General features: G+C 43.3%; 1 pseudogene across 1 annotated transcript in view; it reads right to left on the bottom strand.

Moving 5' to 3' along the window:
- Positions 1-333: 333 nt before the first annotated feature.
- The window catches only part of LOC147021196 (uncharacterized), an 86,936-nt pseudogene continuing 78,228 nt past the window's right edge, over positions 334-9,041 (bottom strand). The window contains exons 3-4 of the transcript XR_015061323.1: positions 6,641-6,775; positions 334-6,505 (exon numbers count right to left, since the gene is read on the bottom strand). The product of XR_015061323.1 is annotated as an uncharacterized LOC147021196 (transcript). The remainder of the gene's footprint in view (positions 6,506-6,640; positions 6,776-9,041) is intronic.

Here is a 9,041-nt window from a genome sequence, read left to right as displayed (position 1 = left end):
GCTAAACAAGATGCATTGGTTAATTAAAAAAAAATTGTCCACCCATCCAGACAAGCTCCACCCGCACATTCACCCATCCACCCATTTATATCTTTGAATCTTATTTTACATTAAATAAATGTTCTTGCAGGCCAAACACTGATCATGTTGGTCGACTTGTATTCAAACAGATCTTGAATTCATGTAAATGAATTTCCCACAGGGATTAAAGTCCCTCACCTTATCTGGTTTGTTCACCCGTGTCTGCCATCAGCCCACTCTGCAACCACGCTCCTCCAGGTCTTGATGCTCCTGCCTCTGGCTTGCTAAATTGTTGAAGAAATTCTCAATTCCTCCTGTACATTTGTCATTTATTAAAACAATAAAACATATGCAAATGTTTATACATGCAAAAACGAACACATGCAAAACAATATTAAAACAATAAAACATATGCAAAAACGAACAAGCACAACATATCCATATGGAGAATTCAGAGGCACTTCAACAAGCAACAGTCTTCTTCTGATTCCAAAGTACATCGGAACATTGCATTGTCATATAGTTTTCAGTGAGATGAAGTCTGTTTTTCTTTCCCAGTTGCTGATGCCACCCTGACATGTTCAGGGTTCAAGATGGAGATCATTCCCAGCTTTGTTACAGCAGCAATCTGGAGGTCAGCTTAGTTTGGAAGGGCTGAGGAATATTTATGAACTAAAGGTTGATAGGAATTATGTTTGATATTCAGAGATCAGAGAGGTGAGTTCAACCTCAGCACAGAATGACGTCATACCATCTTGGTGCTTGGAGGGATCACATATGGCTCCGTGGTCTGGATTGAGAAGACGAGGGAAAGATTTATAATCTGAAGCTGACAAAAGCGTAAAAACACATCTGGATATTTCCTTAAACCAGCATTCCATTGGGGCAAGAATAATATCTCCACCCATACTTTCAGACACCAAAATAATTTCATGCAACAAAATCCCTTTATTAGCAAAATAAAATCAAACAATAGGTCAGGTCAGGTGTGGGAGCATGTGCCAGAATAGCACGTCGCTGCGTCCACTTTCAACCGGTACTCCAGGGACCTCCGTCTGGCCATCCCCCAGGCAGATGCCAGGCCCATCCCCATCTCCTTGAGATGCCGGTCAACCTGCTGCAACCACGAGGCACTTGGTCGGCCCATAGGCCTCCTACACTCACGAGACTCACTCACTGAGAGAATCTGGTGAGCAGGATCATCGTCAGGAAAACAAGCCACATGTCCATACAGCCACAACTGACGCTCATGGACTCTGCAGGTAACAAATCTCATCCGAGTCTCTCTCAGCAACCGCTCGTTGGACACAAAATCCGACCAGCAATAGCCAAGGATTCTCCGAAGAGACCTGGTACCAAAATAATTAAGTCTCCATCTCAGATCCTTGGTCAGAGTCCAAGTCTCGCATCCATAGAGCAAGACTGGAAGCACCAAGGACCTGAAGACTCGGACTTTCGTCCTCCCGCACAGGTACCGGCAGCACCACACCCCATGATCCAGTGAATCCATGACTCCCCAGGCCCGACCCAGACATCTAGTGACCTCTGACTTACAGCCAGCAGAGACATGAATATCACTGCAAAGATAAGTGAATCTCTCCACGACCTCAACATCGTCACCACAAACAGACAGAGACAGGACAGCAGCATCCAAGATGTCATTGAAAGCCTGGATCTTAGTTTTGACCCAGGAAACCCGTAATCCCAGCGGCTCCGACTCCTCATTCAGCACCTCGAGGACCATCAAAAGGATATCTAAAGTCTCCGCAAAGATGACTGCATAATCTGCGAAATCAAGCTCCGAGATATTGACATTCCCAAACGATGCACCGCAGCTTGATCTCTCTGACATCCTCCCGAAAATCGTCCATATACGTGCTGAAAAGTGTGGAGTGGGGGCCAATACACACCCCTGACGAACTCCAGCAACAACTGTAAATAACTCAGAGATGGTACCACCACATTTCACAGCACACTCAGTACCAGAGTAGAGTTCTGACATCAGATCGATCAGTTTTGATGGCACCCCACGAAGACCAAGAATCCTCCAGAGGGCATTCAGATTCACCGAATCGAACGCTTTCCAGAGCTCAACATAGGCTGCAAGCAGCCCCTGCCGAAACTCTTGTCTGCGTTCGGTGAGGACCCGAAGAGCAAGGATACGGTCAATCATTGACCTCTTTGGTGTAAAGCCTGGCTGCTCTGGACACTGGTGCTCAAGTTGATGGTGGCAAACCCTATCAATAATTATCTGAGCAAAGACCTTGCCCGGCCCTGAGAGCAGCGTCACCCCTCGGTAGTTGTTGCAGTCTTGGCGATCATCCTTCCCTTCCCAGAGAGGGACAACAAGGCTCCTCTTCCAATCAGTTGGGATGACGCCTGTTTTCCCAGCATAGCACAAAACTGCATGCAATGACACGAGTGCAGCATTTCCACCAGCCTTGAGAAGTTCAGCATGGATGCCACAGATCCCTGGAGCTTTACCCAGTTTAAACGGTTTCACCGCAGCCCATGTTTCCACAAGCGAAGGTGGACCACAGTTGATTGGAGGGTCAGCAACAGGGATTGTAACACCCTTGACGTCCAACTCGAGAGCTGGTGGATCAGTCTGGAACAACCGCTCAAAGTAACCAGCCCAGCGGTTCACTTCAGTTCAGACCCCTCTGTCAAGGGCCTTCTACTCTCTGCTCTAACTGCAGTGTGCCGAGGGATGTGCTGAGATGAACACAATGCGCGAATTCCCCTGAAGCGGGACGACAATCACCTGTCCACAGGTGATGCTCTACCCCCTCACAGATTCCTCGCACATAGTTCTCCTTATCCACCATTAGGGCATGTACAGTTTTACGCCTCAGGTCCCTGAACAGCTCGGCTCTGCCATTCAGCCTGGCCCTGCGACTCTGGTCAATGGTATCCAGTGTCCCTTGTGAGACAAAATTCTTCATTGCCCTGTGGTGAGTTCCAAGACATCCCCCGGCAACATCAAGGACGGTGGTCTTGAAGGCACTCCACAACTCTTCAGGACCTCCCAAAGCACCCAGACTCCTCAAATCTCCACTCAACTTGTTCGCAAACACCTCAGCTACCCTCTCATCCTTGAGCTTGCCAACATCCAGCCAAGGCTGGGATGGTACCATTCTCCTGGATGTAAGGTGCAACTTCGGAGTTGCTACAACAAGCCGGTGTGTAGTATTGAGGAACTGAGCACTCCGGTAGACCCTGCAGTTCTGGATCATCCTCCAGCGACCGTCAACGAGGACATGGTCAATCTCCTTTGCCACAGCACCAGCGTTGCAATACCAAGTCCAGCGATGAGCTTGTGGGTGCTGAAACCATGAACTAGCCAGCGTAAGTCCATGACTTCTTGCAAAGTCAAGGAACATAGTGCTATTCTGGTTCAGAGTCACTGACCCATGGGGACCAACACATGTCTCATAACCATCCCTATCAGTTCCAGTCGATGCACTGAAATCCCCCAAGACGAGAAGTGTATCTCGTCTGGGGCACTGATCAACCACAGACTCGAGCGTGGCGTAGAATGCATCCTTCATGGTGAGATCACTCGCCTCAGTCCGAGCACAGACAGAGACCAGGGAAATGACACGGAAGGAGTGACGAATCTTTCGTCTCATGATACGCTCGTTGACCGGTGTTACCTCAATTATCATTGAGGTCAGCTTGTTGGACACAGCTACAGCAACTCCTTGAGTATGGTAACCATCAGAGCGACCACACCAATAGTAGGTGTAACCACCAACCATTATCTCGCTGCAATCCGGTATCCGAACCTCAGAGTACCGCAATACCGATGTCCAAACGCTTGAGCTCAGATGATAACAGAGACAGGTGATCATCCTCTCTTAGGGATAGGATATTCCAGGCACCCACCCGAAAAGGACCGCCTCAGGTAAATCCAAGGAGACCGCCGTCTGGTAGAAGACACCTCAGCACCACTCCGACACACTCTTCCTCAATCTGACCAAGGAATGTTACCCCGTGGTTTCCCTGCTATCATCAAAGATTGGGGGTCTCGAAGGCCCCATTCCCGTCATCTGGTGAGCTGCCCTGCGAAGGGAAGCTGCACAGGAGGTACCCCCACTGAGTGGGTTTTAAGAATTTTTTTTGCATTTTGCGGAATGAAGGGTTTTACGGTGGCTGGAGTGCAAATCCTGCCACAAACCTCCTAACAAAAAGTGAACCAACTGCTGGAGGACGTCCGCAGACACATTTGAGCACGAGATATGGATGGCCGTTGGCTCACAAGGAGCTCCTCCGTCCTTCGACAGGTTTTGTTTTTAATCCTGCTGGATGTCCATATCCAACCACCCTCCTCACGAAAAAACCTGGTGGGGGAGACGGTTTAGTCGCCGACAACCCGACCATGGAACAAGATAGTACAGGTTTACATGGTGATGCAATACATACAAACAATAGGTGATGTTATTGTCCTGAAAAATGATTAAAGATTGCTTGAAATGTCAATGTGTTTTGGGCACCTTTACTGGGCAGATTGATAATCTTTCAACAAAGAAAGAGATAAGGTTGTATAAAATGCAAATTTCTGTTATTATAACAAATACATGTTCAAGCACATCGAATTGAAATAATCATGCCATATTTGAGTACATTTTTCATTAAAGGGTTACAATACCTTTTATTTTCAATCAAGTTTAATTGGCAATATTTTATTATTATTTTAATCACCCTCGAACCCATGATGCTAATTCTGGAGAAATTTGCAGACTTCCTTTGCTGATTATTTTTTGCACTATCTTGTGCTGTCGCTGGTGGCCCTCTTCGATTCCGAGGTATTTGTACGATGCTTCGATTTTCAGTCATGGATTGTCTGTTCTTTTTGCATGGATTTTTGGATGCTCTCCTGCGTGGATCCTCATATGTATTTTCAAATTGCTTTTTTGAGAGAAACCTTTATCACATATGGTGCATTTGTAAGGACACTCTCCTGTGTGGATCCTCATATGTATTTTCAAATAGAATTTTTGAGAGAAACCTTTATCACATATGGAGCATTTGTGAGGTCGCTCTCCTGAGGGGATCCTCATGTGCTGATTCAAATTGCTTTTATGACAGAAACCCTGATCACATTTGGAGCACTTGTAAGGATGCTCTCCTGTGTGGATCCTCATATGTATTTTCAAATTGCCTTTTTGAGAGAAACCTTTATAACATATGGAGCATTTGTAAGGTCACTCTCCTGTGTGGATCCTCATATGCCCATTCAAATGGTCTTTAAGAGAGAAAGCTTTATCACATATGGAGCATTTATAAGGTCACACTCCTGTGTGGATCCTCATGTGCTTATTCCAATAGTATTTTTGAGAGAAAGCTTTGTCACATATGGAGCATTTATAAGGTCGCTCTCCTGTGTGGATCCTCATATGTATTTTCAAATTGCCTTTTTGAGAGAAACCTTTATAACATATGGAGCATTTGTAAGGTCACTCTCCTGTGTGGATCCTCATATGCCCATTCAAATGGTCTTTAAGAGAGAAAGCTTTATCACATATGGAGCATTTATAAGGTCACACTCCTGTGTGGATCCTCATGTGCTTATTCCAATGGTATTTTTGAGAGAAAGCTTTGTCACATATGGAGCATTTATAAGGTCGCTCTCCTGTGTGGAACCTCATATGTATTTTCAAATTGCCTTTTTGAAGGAAACCTTTATCACATATGGAGCATTTGTAAGGATGCTCTCCTGTGTGAATTCTCACATGTATTTTCAAATAGCCTTTTTGAGAGAAACCTTTATCACATACAGAGCACTTGTAAGGTCGCGCTCCTGTGTGGATCCTCATATGTATTTTCAAATTGCCTTTTTGCGAGAAACCTTTATCACATATGGAGCATTTATAAGGTCGCTCTCCTGTGTGGATCCTCATATGTATTTTCAAATCGCCTTTTTGATAGAAACCTTTATCACATACGGAGCATTTGTAAGGACGCTCTCCTGTGTGGATCCTCATGTGCTGATTCAAAGCGCTTTTGTGAGGGAAACCTTTCTTACATATGGAGCATTTGTGAGGTCGCTCTCCTGTGTGGATCCTCATGTGCTTATTCCAAGAGTCTTTTTGAGAGAAAGCTTCATCACATGTGGAGCATTTGTGAGGTGGCGCTCCTGTGTGGATCTTCATATTATGTATTTTCAAATTGCCTTTTTGAGAGAAACCTTTGTCACATCCAGAGCATTTGTTTGGGCATTCTCCTCTGTGGGTCCTCGTGTGTATTTTGATGTTTCTTGGTGAAGTAAAATCTTCATTGCATATATTGCACATTTGACTTTCGATTACCTTTTGGGGTTTGTTTAATTGAATATTGATATTTGTGCTGTTTTCATCAGATGTGTACTTGTAGTTTGAAGCTCGTGAGTCTTGTTCTTGGGATTGTTTCTTCAAAATTGACATCTTCTTCACAATCAAGCTGCTCCTGGACCTTATCTGCCCAACTGGACTCCTTGATTGTTCTACACAAACAAAGAGAAAGAAGTTATTTTACCTTTTTTCTGTCAACCTCAAAATGCAAAATATTTCACAATTTTGAAAATTTTATAAAGCTCAATTCAAAAGTTTGAATGTTCATTTTGTAGGTTTCTGCTCACCTGTTGCAGAACAGACAGGACTGCCATTTGTGAAATGAACAACTGAATCTTCCTTTTCAGAAGCATATCTTAAAGTTTCTGAGACAGATGAACCTTTGTGTCGTCTGGATTCCAAATTTACAGGACATACATCATCTGAAAACAATGAAGGACATGAAGTTGAAAACACTGCAAATATACATCCGGTCAACAAGTAGTATGGAATAAAAGTCACTTCCGCTGTGAGAACGAGGCTCCATAATTTTGCTGACATTACAGGATAGGAATCAAGGTGTTTACAACGATAAATATACAAATATATATATGTATATATATATATATATATATGTATGTATATATATATATATATATATGTATATATATATGTATATATATATATATATATATATGTATATATATATATGTATATATATATATATATGTATATATATATATATATATATATATATATATATATATATATATATATATATATATATAATATCTTCTTCTTTCGGCTGCTCCTGTTAGGGGTCGCCACAGCGGATCATCCGTATGATCCGCATAGTGATTTGGCACATGTTTTACACCGGATGCTCTTCCTGACGCAACCCTGGTCGCCTCTTGCGACACAGGGATCTGGTACACCTATTTTAACCAGGGTATACACCGGCCCAGTACACTGGTACTCATTTCGCCGACCTCGGAAGGATGACAGGCTGAGTCAACCCCCTGGTGTTAATTCAGTGGCACACCGGGGCTTGAACTCAGGACCTTTTAGATCCCAAGCCGCTGCCCGAACCACTGCGCCAACACCAGGTATATATATATATATATATATATATATATATATATATATATATATATATATATATATATATAAATATATATATATATATATATATATATATATATAAAAATATATATATAAATATATATATAAATATATATATATATAAATATATATATAAATATATATATATATAAATATATATATATATATATATATAAATATAAATATATATATATATATAAATATAAATATATATATATATAAATATAAATATATATATATATAAATATAAATATATATATATATATAAATATAAATATATATATAAATATAAATATAAATATATATATATATATATATATATATATATATATATATATATATATAGTTACGGTTGTGGAAATTCACAGAACACCATACAGGTCCATGAGATCAGTAATGCCAATAAGTACGTGTTTAAGATTAGATTTCCCCATCGATGTTTTGCGGGAATTATTATTCATGTCACCGGGCTGTGATCTTTAAGGTGGCGTTATTCTTTTGCTGTCTTTATTTTGGAACAACCACCTTAACCACAACCGCATCGCCTCATCTCCTTCCACAAAACGCCAACCACACCACCATTACAACAACCACCTTAACCACAACGCCAACCACACCACCATTACAACAACCACCTCAACCACACCACCATTGCAATGACCACAACAGCATTTCTGCCTCAGCACACGGTTGCCAGAAGCCTGGCATTCGTCGAGGGAGAACAGACGACGCCCCACCCCCCAACGAATAACATCTCTGCCGGACAACGCGGTGGATTCCAACCGCCATAAAAGGACAAAGACGAAAATGAATGCGGTGGAGCGGCGAGGGAAGGGCCCCGATTGAGCGGGAAAACAGCTTCTTCTGGAAGTTTCCCTCGAGCGCTGGAAGGAGTGAGGGGGCGAGGGGGGGGTATAAAAGAAGTGCTGAGGAGAATCGCCCTCTCTCTCTGGGTCGGTGGTTGTGAGGAAGGTCGTGGCTGGGTCGTTGGTTGTGGGAGCTCTTTCTTTGGATCGTGCGCTAAGGCTCTCTGGATCGCGCTCGCTGGATCGCGCTAAGGCTCTCTGGATTGCGCTCGCTGGATCGCATGTGCTAAGGCTCTCTGGACCATGCTCTCTGGGTGGTTGTGAGGAAGGCTCTGGGTCTGGCGTGACGAGGTCGAAGGCACCGAGACGCCAGCTCTTTCTCTCTCTGGGTCGGACGAGCGCAAGGTCAGATCGAGGAGGACGGTCGAGGAGGACGGTCGAGGAGGACGGACGGTCACGTTTTCCTTCCTTTTCTTTTCGGGGTTTTTGTATGAGAGTTGTGGCGCCGTGTCCACCAAGTAAACCTGGTTAAGTGAACAATAATAACTATAGACATCGGCTGTAGGCTTTCTTTTTACTCGCGTCCTGTCCCCATCCCCCCATTCATTGCATATGTGCTTGTCCATTTGTACTGTATTGCTTACGTGTCTTGTAAATAAATGTGCTGGTTTAAATGTTCACCTGCTCGTTGCATCCTCTTCCATCATTGAACTGCCATACTTGTGTATGGGATATTCGCTGGCTTTTTAATAGCCGATAAAGTAATCGGATCCGGCGGGGT

Source organism: Eptatretus burgeri, chromosome 8, assembly GCF_056783735.1.
Source record: "Eptatretus burgeri isolate ZD-2024b chromosome 8, Ebu_testis_v1, whole genome shotgun sequence".
In the NCBI taxonomy this organism is placed as follows: domain Eukaryota; kingdom Metazoa; phylum Chordata; class Myxini; order Myxiniformes; family Myxinidae; genus Eptatretus; species Eptatretus burgeri.
Note: the sequence above shows the minus strand (reverse complement) of the source record. Positions and strands in the feature narration are given on the sequence as shown.